We start from the raw sequence: 20,760 nt of genomic DNA on the forward strand, positions 1-20,760 counted from the left end.
AAATCTTAAAAAAAAAACAAGAGATAATAATCATTGGCAACCATGTGGAGAAAAGGGAACTGTTGGTGGGAATGTAAATTGGTGCAGCCACTATGGAAAACAGTATGGAGGTTCCCCAAATTAAACCATTATACCATATGATCTAGTGACTTTACTTCCAGGTATATGCCCAAAAGAAGTGGAAATGGGATCTCAAATTGATACCTGCACCCCCATGTTCATCACAGCATCATTTTTTAATAATAGCCAAGATATGGAAACAGCCTAAGTGTTGGTCAACAGATGGGTGGATAAAGATAATGTGAGATACACACACACAGGAATACTATTCAGCCATAAACAGGAAGGAAATCCTGCCATCTGTGACAACGTAGATGGGACTTTGAGGTCCCACCATTATGCTTAAGTGAAATAAATCAGAGACAAATATCGTATGATCTCACTTACATGTGGAGTCTAAAAACAAGACAAAAGAAAAAGAATCCGAACTCACAGAGACATTGGCAGTTGCCAGAGGTGGGGTGGTGGGCGTGGGCAAAATAAGTGAAGGTGGTCAAGGGGTACTAACTTTCGGTTATAAAATAAACAAGTCCTAGGGATGCAGCATGTGGCACAGTGGCTGTAGCTAACAATACTATATTGTATATTTGAAAGTTCCTAGGGATCCCTGGGTGGCGCAGCGGTTTAGCGCCTGCCTTTGGCCCGGGGTGTGATCCTGGAGACCCGGGATCGAATCCCACGTCGGGCTCCCGGTGCATGGAGCCTGCTTCTCCCTCTGCCTATGTCTCTGCTTCTCTCTCTCTCTGTGTGACTATCATAAATAAATAAAAAATTTAAAAAAAAAAGTTCCTAAAGAGAGTCGATCTTAAAAGTTCTCATCACAAGACAAAAAAATTATAAGTACATATGGTGATGATAACAAGATTTATTGTGGTCATTTTGCAACATATCCAAGTAGAATTATACGGTGCACCTGAAACTAGTGTTGTATGTCAGTTATATCTCAATAAAAATAGTAATAAAATAAAATAACAAAGCCCCCCTGAATCCCCCACAGGTAGAGGGCCGGATTTGGCCCAGGGGATGGTGGGTTGGCATTCTCCATGTAGACCAGTTTTATTTTCCCAGAGAAAATCGGTCCGTTTTCTCGGAGCTCCCCCTGGTGGGAGCTTCCATCTGTCCTCCCCTCCCAGGAGCATAAAGCCCTGCGTCCGGGTCTCTACCTACAGGCAGCACAGCAGGATTGCCCTGACGGTAGGCTGCTGTGTTTTTTTAAGTTTTAACTTTTGAAATTAAGGTAATACATACTGTTTCACCATTGTCGTTTGAGGATCTAAAAGATCAGCAAGATTTATGACAAGGTAACAGTCCCCCGTCCCACCTTGGCCTGCTCAAATCCCTTCCTGTAGTAGCCAACCATCGTCAACACCGACTCTTTCCTCCGGTATTAACTTCGCTTTCGGACTAATTATCTTTTCTGGCTTCCTGTTGTGGCCTTGCTCTCTGAAGATTTCCCATGTGCTTTGGTAATTTTTTCCCCACTATGTTCGCCTTCGGCCTACCAGTAGCTTTTTGTCCTGTTTCATCTTTTCGTTTCGCCTTGGGCTTAAACATCTAGGACAAAGATGGGCAAACTGCAACCCTTATGCCAGCTCTGGCCTCCTGCCTGTTCATATAAATAAAGTTTTATTGGCACACAGCCACGCTGCCCATTCATGTATTTCTTGTCTCTGACTCTCTTGTTGTAACAGCAGAATGGCGTGTGACAGGGACTGTATGACCTGCCAAGCCCAGAATGTTATCTGCACCAGACAGAAAAAGTTTGCCAACCCCTGATATAGGATAATCCATCCGTTCTTTCTTTCCCCTCCTGGGAATCCTGGACTCTGAGCCCACTCTCCTCTCAGTTCCAGTCTTCCAGTCTGGTTATTCATATGTGGGATGAGGTCATGCAGGATTTGGGGGAGTCCTAAATTCAATGACTAGTGTCCTTATAGGACACACACACACACAGGGAGCCAAAAGGGGGCTCCCGGTGGAGACAATTCCCAGCATATTCGTAGGTATCACATTCTTCTTCAAATATAGTTTCACCTTTTATAATTTGTGAATGGCCTGTAAAAAGTGGTGTATAATTTCCTATCCCCTGTTAACTATAATTTCACCTGTTTGCACGATTTGTGAAAGTTGTTTTTCATTTCTTATCAACTGTGCACACAAAGTTCCTTGCCAATTGTGCCTATCAAGAATTGGAGGAAATTGGAAACCAACCAAATGTCTGTCGACAGGAGAATGGGTAGCTAAATCCTGGTGTGTTCCTACATTGGAATACGACTCAACAATGTTTTTTAAAAAAAAACGAATGAGCGATGCACTCAGCAATAGGGATGAATCTCACAGACATAATTTTACACAATTCCATCAATATGAAGTCAAGAATAAGCAAAAGCAATGTGGTGACAGAAGTCAGAATCATGGGACAGAGGTGTTAACTGGAAAAGGACATGAGAGAGCCCTTTAGAGGGTTGGAAATGTTCTGGGACAAAGGTCCACACACATGGAAAAACTTATACTTCACTTTGAAGTACATAAGTTATAGGAAAAAAAGAGGGGCACCTGGGTGGCTCAGTTGGTTAAGCATCTGCCTTCAGCTCGGGTCATGATCCCGGGGTCCTGGGATCGAGTCCTGCATCAGGCTCCTGCTCTGCGAAGCGTCTGCTTCTCCCTCTTCCACTCCTTCTACTTGTGCTCTCTCTCTGTCTCTCTTTCTCAAATAAACAAAGAACAAAACCTTTAAAAAATCTTAGGAAAAAAGAGAAACGCGAAATCTTCAAAAAGCATTTCATTCTATCAACAAAGAACTTGAAAAGACTACTACCGAAAATCTATCCATCAGAAATGGTATCTAGTGACTACAAACATAGACATTAATTTAAAAAATTATTCACGCAAGAAAACCCAAGTTTTTTTTATTACAACTTGAAAAAGACTGTGTGAGGAAATTTTGTACAAATACACAAGTATTATTCTCTGCATGCACCTCGCAGCTAAAAAGATTGAGAAGCACTGACCTACGGGGTAACAAGGGGAGCCCTTTTACAATTTGGGGTTCTTCAAGAGTTGCACGTTTTTGTCTCTATCTTTACATTTATTAAGACCTTTTTGGCCTGTGCTCACAAGACAAAATAGGTATATCTTGATATGAATCTATAGACACAGCAGCTTCTTCCCCCACCCCGCCCTGCTACTCATTACTTCATTAACTGAAAATGTGCAATAAAACCAGAATCCACCATTACCTTTAACAACTGAAGGAGCTTTGCCCAACTGTGTTTAAAGTCCAGTGCAGGGCAGCCCTGGTGGCTCAGCGGTTTAGCGCCTGCCTTCAGCCCAGGGTATGATCCTGGGGTCCCGGGATCGAGTCCCACGTCGGGCTCCCTGCACGGAGCCTGCTTCTCCCTCTGCCTGTGTCTCTGCCTCTCTCTCTGTGGCTCTCCTGAATAAATAAATAAAATCTTAAAAAATAAATAAATAAAGCCCAATGCATGTGTGCAAAGCCCCTAAGATGGGTGTGTGAAACTCATGGTGGCCCCAGGGGAAAGAAGTGTGTCTCAGCTGCACCCACGAAGGGCAGACTTCCCTTCAAGTGCAAAGTAAATATTCAGAAACAATAGGGGTCTGGGAAAACACACACACACACACACACACACACACACACACAAAGACGTCCACAAGAAAATGCAGGGGAAATGTCCAGTCTGAATATGTAACTCCGTCCATGAACCCACTGGCGTAGTTGATTATATTCCATTTTCTTTCCACGTGGTTTCTTCTGGTTACTGATGAACGTGGCAGGTTCACGCAGCAGCACCCCCAGTGACGTGGGTGACCAGTGTCCTCTGTGCACAAGTGAATAGGCTGTGAAGGGTCACTGGCAGCCCTGTTGGACTGCCCGGGCCAAAATATTAGGCAGATCCTTCCATCATTTCTTTTTTTTTTTTTTCTTCCATCATTTCTTAATGATCCAAACTATTAGGCAGATCTCCCATCATTTCTTCCTCTTTTCGGTGCACGGAAGCTAGACGCGTCACTGCACTGTTAGCACCACGACTGGTGAGGTCACAAGCAAGCCAAGGGGCAGATGTTCTTGTTTCACGTTCCCAAAGCGGGTGCTAAGAATTCTCGGCAGCTTGTGTCACTGGATTGTTTTAACTGCTCCCCCCTTATTTTAAAGATTTTATTTATTTATTCATGAGGCACAGAGAGGGAGAGGCAGAGACACAGGCAGAGGGAGAAGCAGGCCCCATGCAGGGACCCCGATGCAGGACTCGATCCTGGGACCCTGGGATCACGCCCTGGGTCCAAGACAGACTCTCAACCACTGAGCCACCCAGGGGTCCCTAACTGCCCCCCCTTTTAAAAGCGCTGCTGTGTCTTTTTCCTGTCTTGTCTCCCTTTCCCTCCGATCAGGGCCATGTGGAACCTCGGCCCAGCCGTTCTAATCCCCTGCTCCCTCGTTGCCTAGAAGTGGCTGAGACAGTCAGCTGGGGGGGCAAAAGGGGACTTAAGAAAAAAACTGTGTTTGACGTGTATTCAGCTTGCCCTCTCGAAGGCTGTTCGAGGTCACAGCAGTTTGCTATGGAAATAATTCAGTTTCGCGGAGAAATGTGGCAGCCAGCGGCCAGAAAGCCATGAGAAAAATAAAGATCTTGGTGGTGCACAGGTGCTTTCCACACAAAATCCACTATTCAGAAGCTGCATCATTATGGAAATTGTCCTTTCATGCCACCCTTGAAAGGATCAGATGCTCAGGCTCAGGTCTGCGCCAAAAAAAAAAAAAAAAAAAAAAAGTGGCTCTTAAACCCGCCTCCCCCAATGCATAAATGGCCTTTAAAGTTCTAATAGCACTGGTTAATTAACAGTCATTAGTTAAATAAAAACAGTCAATTAGAAAGAAGCCCGTCTGGGAGGGGAAAAAAAAAAAGTTTTAACAACCACCGAGGGGAAATCCTTTCAAGGAGATCTGGAAAGCTCCCAGAGGGATGTGCTTCATACCATTCTTGAAGTCACACTCATTTTTAGTGGTCCTTCCTGTGGTTTTATGGGCTGATTCTTTTCTTGTAAGCATGTGGTTAAACTTTTCTTTTTTCTGGTTGCTCGATTTTTATTTTATAGTTTAGCAGAAAATATCTTTTTCATTTTATATGCCTTTGGGTGTTTTGATTTCCCCCTCCCCTCCAAAAAAAAAATAATAATCTGGTGAGAGAAGTAATGCTTATGCTTGGTAAGTGCAGACAGCCTGGACCGTGAAAGGATCTACAGAAAAAAGGTCAGGCTTTCTCCTGGTGTGTATCTTCCCAGCATTATATTTACTGCCTTCCAGGAATATGATCTCCGTAGGCAAGCATGCTGCAGGGGAGCCGCGCGGAGATGCACTCCCAGGTAGAGGTCAAGTGCATGGGTGTCTTTTTTTTTCTTTTTCTTTTTTTTTTTTTTAAAGTGCATGGGTTTCAGAGCCAGGTTGCTTGGTCCACATCCCAGCTCTGTGCGCTTTCTTCGAGGAGCATCTGGCTGCAGTCAGGAAGACTGTTGGTCAGCAAAGGTCGCTGAGACCCAGTGTCAATATCCATCTGCGACCAAATCCAGGAGTTGCAGCAGCTGGAGTGTTCCCTGGGACATAGAACTTTCAGGAGTAAAAAAAGCCCCCCCAAAACCCCCCAAAAAACAAAACAAAAAACCCCACAAACCATTTTAAAGATGATTATTCAGATATAATTCACATAACAGAAACTTCATATCAAAGTGTATAATTTGGTGGTTTTAATTAAGTGTTGTGCGACCATCCTCATTATTTAATTCCAGAATATGTGCACTACCCCAGAAGGAAACCCCGGCTTCTGTTCTGGTTAAACAGACCCCCTCAATTCCCACTGCCCCAGCCCCCGACAGCCGCTAATCCACTTCCTGCTGTTCTGGATGTTTCTCAGACATGGAATCCCTCACCATGTGGCCTCTTGTGTCTGGTTTCTCTCACCGAGCATCGTGCGTGCCAGGTGCATCTGTGCTGCGGTGTGTGTGTGTCATTCCTTCACTTTTTATGGCTGCATCGTAGTCCGTTCTGTAACTCACTATACCACGTTTCATTTACCCATTCATCTTGATTTTTTTAGAAGACTTTTTTAAAAGATTTTATTTATTCATGAGAGAGAGAGAGAGAGAGAGAGAGAGGCAGAGACACAGGCAGAGGGGGAAGCAGCCTCCATGCAGGGAGCCCAACATGGGACTCGACCCCAGGACTCCAGGATCGCGCCCTGGGCCGAAGGCAGGCGCTAAACCACTGAGCCACCCAGGGATCCTCCTTTTTAAAGATTGTATTTATGTATTCATGAGAGACACAGAGAGAGACAGAGACACAAGCAGAGGGAGAAGCAGGCTCCCCGTAGGGAGCCTGATGCAAGACTCGGTCCCAGGACCCCGGCGTCACACCCTGAGCTGAAGGCAGACGCTCCAGCGCTGAGCCCCCCAGGCACCCATCTTATCCACTCAACTGGTGTTGGACGTTTGGGTCCTTTCCACGTTTTGGTTATTGTGAGTAAGGCTGCCACAGACACGGACAAGCTTTTGCGTGGACGAGTGTTTCCAATCCCTTTGGATATTTACCTAGTAGGATTTCTGGGCCATATATATGATCACTCAGGTTCAGTGTTTGAGGAACTGTGGGTTTTCGGTTTAAACAGCAGGAAGGGCCCAGGGAAGCCTGGATGCGTTGGCCACACCCTGTGAGCGATTCCTCCTTGATGGCCCCGGCCCTGGAGCCTTAGTTTGGGGGACAAAGCAAGCAAGATGCTGCCGTCCATACACCCCATTCCCTCCACCACTACCAACGTTTCTGATCCTTTGGTTTCCTGTGCTGCAGGCTGTAGCTCTGCCATTTTCCCCCTAAATGTTTCACCATGAGGTCCTCGAAAGCAGTGTGTGGTTCGAGTAGCTTCTTTAAGCAGCAAAGCTCTTTCTCAGGCATGGACTGTGAGCAGAGGGCACTAGGGAACGGTCAGCCTCTCCCCCGGCCCCTGAGGAGCAGAGGCTCATCTCTCCCCTCCCTGGCTGCCCCCAACCCCACCCCAACCCAGTGTCACCAGGGACCTGGCTCTTCTCTGATGAGGGATTACTTGGACCTGGACCTGCCTAGGGATCCTGGGAAGTGAAGAGTGATGATGGAAGGTAAGTCCTGAGCTGAATTTTCCTGCAGGAAATTCACACCTGTCCGCTGCGCCCCCGTGACCTGTCACCACTGCTTGAGCTGGAGATGGTGGGATTGTGCCGGAAAGCTGTGGACGATCCCGGAGCAGCTCTCCTCTGTCTGCCCTGGATGATAGTCAGAGGCTTAAAACCCTTCTTTTAAGCACAGAATTGTGTTTCCTCTTCATTCCCCTCGTGGTTAGAGCTTCCTCGAAGTTTCTGCCCATCTAACCTTAAGGGATTTCGGATTTCGGAAGCAGGGTCTCTAGGAGATGTTTGCACGCCCACTTTTGTAGCAGCATTATTTGCAATAGCGAAGACGTGGAGCAAGCCAAGTGTCCGTGGATAGATGCGTGGATAACCACAGTGAGGTCCATCCACACCCTGGGATATGACCCGGCCCTAGAAAGGAAGGGGCCCCGACACCTGCCCCCGTGTGGACGGACCCCAAGGACACCGGGCTCAGGGAGGGGACCCAGACCCAGAAGGACACCTCCTGCAGGACCCCACTCCCAGGAGGTCCCCAGAGGAGGCCCGTCCACAGAGACAGAGAGGAGGTGGTGGGAGCCAGGGGTGGGGCAGGGGGCGGGGGTCAGTGCTTCCTGGGGACAGGGTCTCTGTGTGGGGAAATGGAAGGTTCTGGAGACGGCTGGTGGGAATGTTTGCACAACAGTATAAGTATGCTTAATGCCACTGACTGTACACACACACACACAAAAAATGGTCAAACTGGTAAATTTTATGGATATTTTATCTCAAATTTTAAATACTTTTAAAAATATATAGATTTGGGCAAGTTTGCACCTGCAGGCTTGGTGTTCTAATGTCCATTTATTCGACAGTGATGTAATGAGGAACAGCCGTGCTCAAGCTTGATTCTAGACCAGGGTTTTTTTTTTTCTTTCTTTTTTTAAAAAAAATTTTATTTATTTATTCATGAGAGACACACAGAGAGAGGCAGAGACATAGGCAGAGGGAGAGACAGGTTTCCTGCGGGGAGCCCGATGCAGGACTCGATCCCAGGACCCTGGGATCATGACCTGAGCCGAAGGTAGATGGTCAACCACTGAGCCACCCAGGGATCCCCTAAACCAGGGTTTCTTAGCCTCGGCACTCAATGTTGACACTGGGTCATGCTCTGGGGTGGGACTGTCCTGTGTGTTGTAGGGTGTGGAGCAGCATCCCCACCTTGTACCATCAAATGCCAGTAACTCTCCCTCCCCTAGTCATGACAACAAAAATGTCTCAAGACATCACCCTGGGGGACAAAATTATCTCAGATGAGACCCTCCCCCCCCCTGGGGTGAGTGGATTCCACTGACCCCCAGGGGACTCTGTTCCATAATCATCTGACCCACTGAGGTCCTAGGATGCTACACACATTTAAATACACATATTGAGTTGGAGGAGAGAAGGGGTGACTCAGGCACTAGGGGGGTCACCCTGGTTTATACGGCTGAGGATTTATACTGGTGCATAACGTGAGCAGGGATCGGACTCAACTTTCACCCCCAAACACTCCATACAGGGTTTCTCAGTTGAGGCACCGTTGATATTTGAGGCCACATCATTCTCCGCCATAGGGGCCATTCTGTGCACTGTAGGGTGTTGAGCAGCATCCTCGGTCTCTTCCCACTCCATGCCAGGACCACCTCTTGGCTGTGACAATCACAAATGTCCCCAGAGATCACCAGATGTCTCCTTGAAGGCAGAAGTGCTCTTGGTTAAGAACCTCTGCTCTAGGTGACGAGGATCCTGGAGAGCAGGCCCAAAAGGTCCCTGCCCTGATGGAACCTACTTAGCCTGGATGTGGGGGGAGAGACAGTCCTCGGAAAAACTAGAATTTCCACCCATGACAAGACTCAAAGATTATGAGCTCCCCAGTGAGATGCCAGCCCCACGGCAAGTTTTCAGAGGAAACAGCAGAGAAAGAGGGTCCCAACCCCAAAGTCTGTGCACCTACGCTGGGGGTACGGAAGGGTGAGGGCAGGAGGGAACTTGTTAAAAGGGTGTCTGGGCAGGGGGCTTCTGGGGTGCTGAGTGCTGGGTACGAGGAGGGCCCGGTGAAGGGCACCCCAAGGGCATGCCTGGACCCTGGGACCCCATAGGGCGGGGACTGTGTGCTGCAGCCACCGCAGGGAGGCCTCCCAGAAACGAAGGGCCTGAGATGTCTGTTTTGGCAGCCGGGGGAGGCCACTTGCTGCTAAATTGGGATGGGTCTGCTTGGGAAGAGGTGCGTGTGTCGCAGGCTCAGACAGGCTGGCCGCAGCTCAGTATGCTGTCTCCGGGGACTTCAGTCTTCTCCTCCTTCCAGGGGGGAAGCAAGACGAGAAATGCGTGGCAGTTGTTAGACATCAGCCAAGGGCAGGCCTTTGCGTGGGGGAGCCGTGACGTTGCAGGTCGCCACTGAACTTCTGAGGCTGGTCCCCTTTCACTAGAGGGCCAAGGGGAATTAATTGGATTTTCTGGAAATGTGACAGAGCAGGGTCCCCATTTTGTCCTGTCTCTATGGAGGACAACTGTCGCTTGGCAAGCCTACACCCACTGCTTACGCACATCAGACTGAAGCGACAGCCACGTACAGCCAGTTCGCCCATAAGGTGCCATAGGCATTCCTAAAAATCGCCCGCCCTGGGCAGAACTGCACAATAAAAACCACAGGTCTGCGGTAAAATTGGATAAGGACACCACTGCCCCAAAACGTCCTCATTGAGTTAAACACTTTTATTTTAATTTTTACAATTTTTTATGTATTTATTCATGAGAGACACAGAGAGAGGCAGAGACATAGGCAGAGGGAGAAACAGGCTCCCTGTGTGGAGCCTGATGTGGGACTTGATCCCAGGACTCCGGGATCACGCCCTGAGCCCCAGGCAGACCCTCAACCACTGAGCCACTTGGGTGTCCCCACCCCACCTTTTAAAAGATTTTATTTATTTGACAGAGGGAGAGCACGAGAGCAAGCACAAGCAGAAGGAGCAGCAGAGGGAGAGGGAGTAGCAGGCTCCACGCTGAGCAGGGAGCCGGGTGTGGGGCCCCATCCCAGGGCTCCGGGGTCATGAGCTGAGCTGAAGGCAGACACCCAACCAACCGAGCCACCCAGCACCCCCCGACCCCGCACCCCGAGTTACACACTCAGCAAGAACTAATGAATATGGTAGCAGAACTGTAAAAATAACTTTATCGAGATACAATTTATTATTTTTTTTAATTAATTTATTTATTTATGATAGTCACACAGAGAGAGAGAGAGAGAGGCAGAGACACAGGCAGAGGGAGAAGCAGGCTCCATGCACCGGGAGCCCGATGTGGGATTCGATCCCGGGTCTCCAGGATCGCGCCCTGGGCCAAAGGCAGGTGCCAAACCACTGCGCCACCCAGGGATCCCTCGAGATACAATTTATATACCACAGAATTGGGGATCCCTGGGTGGCTCAGCGGTTTAGCGCCTGTCCTGGGATTGAGTCCTGTATCCGGGTCCCTGCATGGAGCCTGCTTCTCCCTCTGCCTGTGTCTCTGCCTCTCTCTCTCTATGTCTATCATGAATAAATAAATAAATAAATCTTTTTAAAAAAAGTATCTTATATACCATAGAATTGGTCTTTTTAAAGCACATAATTTGGTGGTTTGAGAATATGCACAGCCATCACCACAATCATTTTTAGAACAGTGTCCTCCCTCCAAAAAGAAACCCTGCCCCCATCAGCAGGTACTCCCCATCCTTCTCCCCCAGCCCCTGACACCCTCTACCCCTGGTTTCTGTCTCTGTAGATTTGCTTATTCAGGAGATTTCGTACAAAGAAGCACACACCGTATGGCCCTATAGTGTCTGGCTTCTCCCAGTGACCGTATGTTTTCAAGGTTTATCTACATGGTAGCGTGTGTCGGGGCTTTTTATAGCAGGATACTGTTCCATTGTACGGATGTGCCATCGTTCATTTATTCATCCATCCATTGGTGGGGTTATTTGGATTCTTTCTGCTTTTGCCTATTTTGGGTAATGGCACTATGAAAATCTGTGTACAAGTTTTCGTGTGGGCATATGTTTTTGTTTCTGTTGGGTGTATATACTTGGGAGTGAAATCGCTGGCTCATATGGCAATTCTATGTTTAACTTTTTGAGGGATCAACATACTGTTTTCCAAAGTGGCTGCGCCATTTCCCATTTCTGCTAGCATTGTGTGAGTCTGTGATTTCTCCACGTCCTTGCCGGTGCTTGTTCGTATCTGGCTTTTCTATCATAGCCATCTTATTGGATGTGAGGCAGTAGCTCACTGTGGTTTGGATTTGTATTTCCCTGAGGACTAATGGTTTTGAGCACCTTTTCACGTGCTTATCGATCATTTGTATGTCTTCTTTGGAGAAATATTTGCCCATTTTTATTTTATTTTTATTATTTTAAAAAGATTTTATTTATTCATTCATGAGAGACACGGAGAGAGGCAGAGACATAGACAGAGGGAGAAGCAGGCTCCCTGCGGGGAGCCCGATGCTGGACTCGATCCCAGGACCCCGGGATCACACCCTGAGCCAAAGGTAGATAGATACTCAACTTCTAAACTACCCGGTGTCCCTATTTGCCCATTTTAAAATTGGGTTCTTCGTCTTTTTATTGTTGAACTGTGAGAGCTCTTTATATATTCTAGGTTTACGTCCCTTATCAGATATACGATTTGCAAACATTTTCTCCCATTCTGTAGGTTGTTGTATCACTTTATTTATGTTTTCACTTTATTTATTTATTTTCTTTGAAGCACAAAAGTTTTTAGTTTTTTTTAAAGATTTTATTTATTTATTCATGAGAGACACACACACACAGAGAGGCAGAGATACAGGCAGAGGGAGAAGCAGGCTCCATGCAGGGAGCCTGATGCAGGACTCGATCCCAGGACACCAGGATCACACCCTGGGCCGAAGGTAGATAGATACTCAACTGCTGAGCTACCCAGGTGTCCCTATTTGTCCATTTTGAAATTGTGTTCTTTGTCTTTTTATTGTTGAACTGTGAGAGCTCTTTATATATTCTAGGTTTACGTCCCTTATCAGATATACGATTTGCAAATATTTTCTCCCATTTTATGGGTTGTTGTTTCACTTTATTTATGGTTTCACTTTATTTATTTATTTCCTTTGAAGCACAAAAGTTTTTAGTCTTTTTTTTAAGATTTTATTTATTTATTCATGAAAGACACACACACACAGAGGCAGAGATACAGGCAGAGGGAGAAGCAGGCTCCATGCAGGGAGTCTGACACGGGACTCAATCCCAGGACCCCAGGATCAGGCCCTGAGCTGAAGGTAGCGCTAAACCACTGAACCACCTGGGCTGCCCCAAAAAGTTTTCAGTTTTGATGAAGTTTAATTTACCTATTTCTTTTCTTTTTTCTTTTTTGACTTGTGCTTTTAGTATCATATTAAAGTGACCATTGCCAAACCAAGGTCATGAAGATTTACTCTTATATTTTTTTTTCCCAAGAGGTTTGTAGTTTTAGTTCTCACATTTAAATCTATGACCGATTTTTTAAGCTAATTTTTGTATATGGTGTGAGGTAGGGGTCAAACTTTATCCTTTTGAGTGGGGCTATCTGGTTGTCCTAGTACTGCTTAAGAGACTACTTTTACCTCATTGAGTAGTCTTGCCACCCTTGTCAAAAATCAACTGACTGTAAAATGGGCGGGTTTATTTCTGGATTCTCAACATTATTCCATTTATATGTATGTCTAGCCTTATGCCAATGCCACAGTACAGTTTTTTAGTATGTTTTAAAATCTAGAAGTATGGTTTTTTCCAATTTTGCTCTTCTTTTTCAGTATTATTTGGGCTATTCCGGGTTCCTTGAGTTTCTTTATGAAGTTTACAGTCAATTTCTGTGAAATTATCAATTTCTATGGAAAAAAAGCCAGCTGAATTTTGATAGAGATAGAGTCTATAGATGAATTTGGGGAGTATTATCATCTTAATAATGTTAAATCTCATCCAGGAACGTGGTTATCTTTTTTTGATTTATGTGGGTCTTCTTTAATTTCTTTCAATGATGTTTTTTAGTTTTCATTGTACAAATCTTGGCTTCTACTAAATTCATTCCTCCATCTTTTATTCTTTTTGGTGTTATTGTTTGTTTATTTAAGTTTTTATTCATCCATTCATGAGAGACACAGAGAGAGAGGCAGAGACACAGGCAGAGGGAGAGGCAGTCTCCATGCAGGGAGCCCGATGTGGGACTCGATCCCTGGACCCCGGGATCACAACCGGAGCCAAAGACAGACGCTCAACCACTGAGCCACCAAGGCATCCCTTTTTTGATGTTATTGTAAATGTTTTTCTTTCTTAAATTTCATTTTCAGATTATTCATTGCTAATGTACAGAAAAATAATTGAGTTTTGTATATTGATCTTGTACTCTGCAACCTTGCTGAACTCATTTATTTGTGTGATAGCTTTTTAAATGCGTTCCTTAGGATTTTCTACATACAAGATCATGTCATCTGCAAACATAGTTTTCCTGCTTCCTTTCCAATCTGGGTGTCTTTTATTTATTTTTTATGCATAATTACCCTGTCTAGAACATCTAGTACAATGCTAAAGAGAAGTGGCAAGAGCAGACATCTCTGCCTTGTCCTTGATCTTAGAGGGAAAGCATCCAGTTTTTCACCACTGAGTGTCTTTATCTGTGGTGCAATGCTTAGATGCCCTTTATCAGGCTGGGGAAGTCCTCTATTTCTAGTTTGTTGAGTGGTGTTGTTTGTTTAAATCATGAAAGAGTGCTGGATTTTGTCAAATGTTTTCTTTTTTCTTTTAAGATGATCATACAGTTTTTGTCCTCTATTAAAATGATAAAACTTTTATTTTTTTTATTTTTTATGGAATGCCCAGGTGGCTCAGTGGTTGAGCATCGGCCTTCGGTTCAGGTCATGATCCCAGAGTCCCGGGATGGAGTCCCGCATCAGGCTCCCTGCATGGAGCCTGCTTCTCCCTCTGCCTGTGTCTCTCATGAATAAATAAATAAAATCTAAAAAACAAAACAAAACACTTTTAAAAAAAATATCAAACCAACCAACTTTGCATTCCTGAATAAATTCCACTTGGTCACAGTGGGTAAATGATTTTATATATTGCTAGATTTGGTTTGCTAGTATTTTGCTGAGAATTTTTGCATTTATGTTCATAAGGGATAATGGCCTATAGTTTTTTCCTTTTAGGATATCTTTGTCTGGCTTTGGTATCAGGATAGGATAATACTGGTCTCATAGAATGTTAGAATTGGCCTCACAGAGTATTCCCTACTCTTCTGTCTTTAAGAATAGTCTGTGAAGGATTGGTGTTACTTCTTCTTTAAACATTTGATAGAATTCACCAGCAATGCCATCTTGTTCCAGGCTTTTCTTTGCGGGAAGTTTTGGGATTACTAATGCAGTGTTTCTCCTTTCATAGGTTCACTCAGATTTTCTATTTCCTCTTGAGTCACTTTCTAGGAATTTACCCGTTTCATTTGATACATCTAATTTGTCAGCATAACAATTGTTCACAGCATCGCCTTACCATTTTTTCTATTTATGTAAAGTTGGTTGTGATGTCTCCTCTTTGATTTGTGATTTGAGTCTTTTAAAAAAAAATAATTTGAGTCTTTTCTCTTTTTATCCTGGTCGGTCTAGTTAAAGATTTGTCAGCTTTGCTGATCTTTTCAAGGAACTAACCTGTGATCTTCTTAATTCTATTGATTTTCTAATCTCTATTTCATTTATTCCCACTCTAATCTATTTCCTTCCTTCTGCCAGCCCTGGGTTTGATTTACCTTTATTTTCCAGATCTTTTTTTTTTAATATTTTATTTATTCATGAGAGATACAGAGAGAGAGGCAGAGACAGAGGAGAAGCAGGCTCCATGCAGGGAGCCCGATGCGGGACTGGAGCCCGATGCGGGACTCGATCCCGGGACTCCAGGATCGCGCCCTGAGCCAAAGGCAGGTGATAAACCACTGAGCCACCCAGGGATCCCCTATTTTCCAGATCTTAAGGTGGAAGATTCAATTACTGATTTGAGGTTCTTTCTTTTTTTTTTTTTTTAAACATAGGTGATTACAGCTATAAATATTCCTCTACTTTAGCTGAATCCCACAAATTCTGGTATGCTGTGTTTCATTTTCATTCATCTCCAAGTTTTTTCTAATTGCTCTAATTTTCTAATTTCTTTTTAAAATTGTTTTTAAAGATTTCATTTATTTATTTGACAGAGAGAGAGCGAGAGAGCACACAAGCAGGGGGAGGAACAGCAGGCAGAGGGGAGCCCGACTAAAGGCTTGAATCCAGGACCCCGGGATCATGATTTTATTTATTTATTTATTTATTTATTTATTTATTTATTTGGGGGGCGGTGAGTAGGAGCAGAGGAAGAGGGACAAGCAGACTCTTAGCTGAGTGCAGAGCCCAATTCAAGGCTCAATTCCAGGACCCTGAGGTCATGACCTGAACCGAAATCTAGAGTCAGACGCTTACCTGACTGAGCCACCCAGGTGCCCCTCTAATTTTCTAATTTCTAATTACAAGTATTTTTTATTTTCTTACCATCTCTCATTCCAGACAGCAGTTTTACATGTGTTAAATGGTTAAGAAATGCATAAATTTTACTGTAAATGTGGCATCAAGTTGGGACAAATATACGTTTTCAAAACAAGAGTTATAGCGGAATGGGCTGTACAATGTGGCCACAAGACAACCTCCCATCACAACCTAAAATTTTATCACTCGGTTTCCCACATCAAGTATGTTCTCCAAAATGCACCTCCAAGCCACCCACTCATCCCCACCCCCACTACCAGGTCCCTAATCCAAGCCACTATACTTGCCAGTCCCAGAGAATTGTAACAGTCCTGAATTCTTGTTCTGTCTTTCTTGTCTCCCACAATCTGTTCCCCAAGCAGTGAGCTTTTTTAAAACCACAAATCACAGATCTGATTACATCTCCCTCCTGCTTCAAAGCCTCCAATGGCTTCCCAATCTGATGAGAACCCCTTCCCATGGCCTGGCAGACCTTAAATGAAATGATCCCCTCCATTCACTGAGTCACGGCCCCTTACCCACTTGTGCTTTCCCTATTCTTTCTGCTCCAGCCATATCCAGTGATCCCACTGTTTCTTTATTTTTTAAAAGATTTTATCTATTTATTCATGACACACACACACACACACACACACACACAGGCAGAGACACAGGCAGAGGGAGAAGCAGGCTCCATGCAGGGATGTTGGATTTGATCCCGGGATCCTGGGATCACGCCCTAAGCCAAAGGCAGATGCTCAACTGCTGAGCCACCCAGGTGTCCCCCCACTGTTTCTTTAAAGTGAGTTTCCACCCCAGGGATTTTTGAATTCTTGATATTGTCTTCCCCTTTTCCCGTGATTCCAACCTTGGCCCAAATGTCACCCTCTCAGAGAGGCCTAGGGTGACCAGCTCATCCTGCGTGGTCCTGAAACTTCCTATATTTAGAACTGAAAGTCTCACATCCTGGGAAACCCCATAACCTCAAAGCATGCAGGATGCTTGGTCACCCTTGAGAGACCATCCCTGGCTACTCTATGTGAAATAAGCCCAGCCAGTCATCCCTAAGTTACTATCATATCACTCTTCCTAGGAGCACGAGAATTGTATCCCTAGCACCTGGATCAGTGTCTGACAAATAGTAGGCACTCAATAAACATTTTTGGCTAAATTAATAATTGAAGGAAAGGAGCTGACTCCTGCAGTCCTAAGCTTAAGACTTGTCACATAAAAATCTGCAAGAAGCAACCCATTAGAAAGTGGCAAAATCACTTCAGCAGGTGACCATCAGCATTTTCATTAAAATGAATAGAAAAGATCAAGCATTGCCTAAAGTATCACGTTATGAACATTTTGTCTCAGTTAGTATATGTTTGTGTGGACTGGCCCTTTGGGTCAAATGTATTTCTTGCTGCGATGTTGTGGCCAAAAATGTTTGAAAATCACCTGTCTGGTAGTCAAATGCATGGGCTTTGGCACCAGACTGGGGGGTTTGAAGCCCCTACAAGCTGCTTGGCACTGGGCAAACTCACTCATTCTTTCCAGACCTCAGTTTCCTGATCTGTAACATGGGGATAACGCATAGCACATTTCTTAGGATCTGAGTGTGAAATTCAACTGAGTTAGCATACGAAAAAATGCTTAGATCAGTGTCTGGCACCTAAGAACAATTTAATCAGTGCTAACAAATATGATTAATTGTTGAGTGAATGAATGAATGGATGACTGAATGAATGAATGAATGAATGGGGCTGAGGTCTAATATTCCTTTAAATTGCCCTGCCCCTTTCTTTCCAGAACAAATCTTCTCTTTTACTGGGCCAGCCCCTTCTCCTGAATAACTATATTTGTTTATTTATTCTGTTTATTGTCAGTGTCCCCACATTAGAGAAAAAGCTCCAGGAGAGTGTGGGTTGTTTGTCCTATGCATAGTTGAACCTACCATCTGGGGAGGGAAGAAGGTTGGCAAACATTTTTCTGTGAAAGGCTGGGTAGTAAATCTTCCAGGCTCTGCCGATGCCATTCCATCTTTGCACAACGAATTAACCCTTCACTGCTCAGGCCTGCCCGTGTAGTGAGAAATCAGCCTTCCGCGATCTCTTAAAAGGATGGTCCTCCTGGCTGTGTTCCAATAAAACTTTATTGACAAACACAGGTGGACATAATTAGGGGTGCAGCCCGCCAACCCTTAAAAGATATCGAAACCACTAGATTCGGTAATACAAGAGCTTCATCGTTTTTCCGCATGCCACCGAAGAGTCTTCTTTTGATTGTTTTAAACCATTAAAAAAATATATATTTGAAAGCTCTCAGCTGGTGGTGCATGAAAACCAGGCGGCGGGCAGGGTCGGGGTTTGCTGACCCCAGACTCGGACTCTGTCTGGACGTCCCGGGAATCGAATCGGTCGTGGAGCTACACGAAGGCCCCCCGGGGACTCACCGAGCCGCGGCCTTCCCCGAGCAGCGCCACCCACCGGGGGCCGCGCGCGCTTTCCGCTCGCCGACCCTCCGAGCAGCGCGCGCCTCCCGCCAAGCCACGCCCCCCTTCGCGGCGATTGGCTAAGCCTCGCCCTCGCCGGGAACGCCCCCTCTGATGGGCACTGCGGGCAGCCAATGGGGTGCCGCGGGGGCTCACGCCCGGCCCTCCCCGCGCCCGTAGGAGGCGGGCGTGGGCGGGCCGCTGAGGGGCGGGGCGTGGAGCCTGGTAACCGTTGCCGGTAACAACGCCCCGCCCCGTCGCGGCGGGCGGGCCGGCGGGCGGGCGGGCGCGCGAGGCAGGCGGGCGGCGGGAGCGGGAGGAGGAGCGGCCGCCGCCGCCACCGCCGCCGCCATAGAGACTGTAGCCGTGGAGACTGTTACTTACCAACGGGGACCAACACGCAGCAGCCGCTGCTGCCGCCGCGGGAGCCGCTGCCCGAACTCCCGGCCCGAACTCCAGGTGACCGATGCGACCGCCCCGGGCCCGGCCGGGCCGCGGAGTGTGGGGGGCGGCGGGGATCGGGACGGGGGGGGGGTGTCGGGAGGCGGACGGCGCAGCCCCCGCCGTTCACCCCAAACGCCCGGGACGGCGCGCCCGCGGGACTCGCGTCTTCACCCCGACCCCGCAGGCGCGGCCGACTTTGGGGACCAGCCCCCCCAACTTTTACCCAAACTCGGGGGGCAGGTGCGGAACTCATCGCCTCACTTTTCAGAAAACTTCCAGAGTTGGGGAGCCCCCCCCCCGAGCTCTCTCTCACTCCTACCCTCAGTATCCCCGACCTGGGCGTGGCCCGGGACCCCTCAAACTTTTATCTTCAAACTCCCTGAACTGGGGCTCCCGGGAACCTCGACTTACTCCCCTCCCCCAACCCCGTAACTTGGGGGCGCCCAGGGACCTCTCTCTCACTTTCTCTCAACTTCTTGAAACCATCTCAAAGCCTTACCTTGAACTCCCTGAACTGGGGGGGGGGGCGGCTCCTGGGGACCCCTTCCTCTTTTACACCCCAAACCCCTGAAGTTGGGGGTCCCCGGCTCACTCCGACCTCGGACTCCTGAATCGGGAGGGCCTGGAGGACTCGTTTTCACCTTTGCCCCAATTTCCCGGATTTGGGGCGTCCTGGGGACCGTCTTCTCGTTTTGACTCCCCACCCCGAATAGTGGCTTTGGGGGCCTCCCCTGGACCCTTTTTCTCACTGTTTACCCAAAAGTGCACTCGCTCGTCTTGGGAAAACACCCCTCCACCCCCCACCCTCGCTTTTTTCGCCACAAACTCACCCGAGAATCGGGCTTCGCTGGGACCCGCTTCTCTGGCTCTTTACCAAAAATCCTCGTGGCTAAGGTCTCCGGACCGACACCCCTCCGCCTCTCCCTCTGAACCCCACATTCCTGAGTCTGGGGGACCCTGCACCCACCCGCCGCTCCCCTCTTTGGACTGACCTCCAAGCGAGAAGAGTTTCTCCAAAAGCTGTTTTCCTTTCTTTCTTTCTTTCTTTTTCTAATTATTTTGTTTAAAGAGCCTAACTTGTGGCCCAGACCGCTCAGTGACGTTTTGTCCTGCGATCGTGTGAGTGCGTGTGTGTTTTGCGAATTTAAACCCCTCCCCTGCGCGCCCCCCTCCCCCACGAAGCGCACTCCGGCGCGCACTCGGGACACCCGGGCACACCCCAGATACTCTGTTCCTTTCCGGGCTCCCTCCCGCTCGGCCTCCGTTGGCTGTTGTCACTGCTGCACCGGGAAAGTTCGGTTTCCCGACCCTGGTGGCTATTTCGAGGGCCCCTGGGGCCGAGGCGCCCCCGCCGGTCCAGCGGAGGCGGGGGTGGTTCACCGGCCTAATTTTAACCTCTCGGTTGCCCTGCAGGAATGAGGGAGGGAGGCCAGGTCTGCGTTCCCCGTAGACCTCCTGCCTGCCTCTGGGTGTTTCCACTGTGCAGCCCCCGGCGCACACGCACACGCACACGCGCGCACGTGCACACGCGCAACTGTTCCTTGCTCCGCGCAATTATCCGGCAGCGCAGACTTCGCGGGTTTTCTCCCTCCCAGTCAGATTCCCCCAACTAAATAATCATGACCCCAACAGCAACGACAGAACTTTTTTTTTTTTTCCTGCGCATATTTTGTCAACATGTTTGTTTTTTTGTTTGTTTGTTTGTTTGTTTTGTTTTTACCTTTTGGCTTCACGCTCTGAAACATTATTTGCGTGCTTCTGTTAGAGACCCTCACCCTCTGGTCCTCCCAGGGCGGGCTCCCTGTGCTCTCTCCCACTCCAGGGTAAAAATGTGAACCGGCTGCAAAATAAACCGTAGAGATAGATGGTTTCTCACCTGCCCGGGCCTGAGAAGTGAGAGCGGAGGGTAAGCGCCTCCCCCTCCTTCCCGGCTCCCCGCCCTCCCGCCTCCCCTCCCGCCCCTCAAAGAATCCGATTTCCTTGGTCCCAGATCGCCGCTAACTTCGCCAGCCTGGGGGTTTGGGACAGTATCAGGGAGCACCCGGTGGTTTTAAGAAAAGACT

General features: G+C 47.3%; 1 protein-coding gene and 1 long non-coding RNA gene across 3 annotated transcripts in view; one reads left to right on the forward strand and one right to left on the reverse strand.

Moving 5' to 3' along the window:
* Positions 1-936: 936 nt before the first annotated feature.
* Positions 937-19,861, reverse strand: LOC140611005 (uncharacterized). The gene is made up of 3 exons (XR_012012397.1): positions 19,690-19,861; positions 3,300-3,496; positions 937-2,768 (listed from the first exon to the last, which is right to left on the reverse strand). It is a non-coding gene; the product is annotated as an uncharacterized lncRNA (long non-coding RNA).
* Positions 18,539-20,760, forward strand: part of RFX2 (regulatory factor X2) — a 97,734-nt gene continuing 95,512 nt past the window's right edge. The window contains exon 1 of one of the 2 annotated variants that reach the window (XM_072787630.1): positions 18,539-18,712. The gene's annotated coding sequence lies outside the window, so the exon portion shown is untranslated. The remainder of the gene's footprint in view (positions 18,713-20,760) is intronic. The other variant, XM_072787627.1, reaches the window with a different exon arrangement.

Source organism: Canis lupus, chromosome 19, assembly GCF_048164855.1.
Source record: "Canis lupus baileyi chromosome 19, mCanLup2.hap1, whole genome shotgun sequence".
NCBI classification, from domain to species: Eukaryota; Metazoa; Chordata; class Mammalia; order Carnivora; family Canidae; genus Canis; species Canis lupus.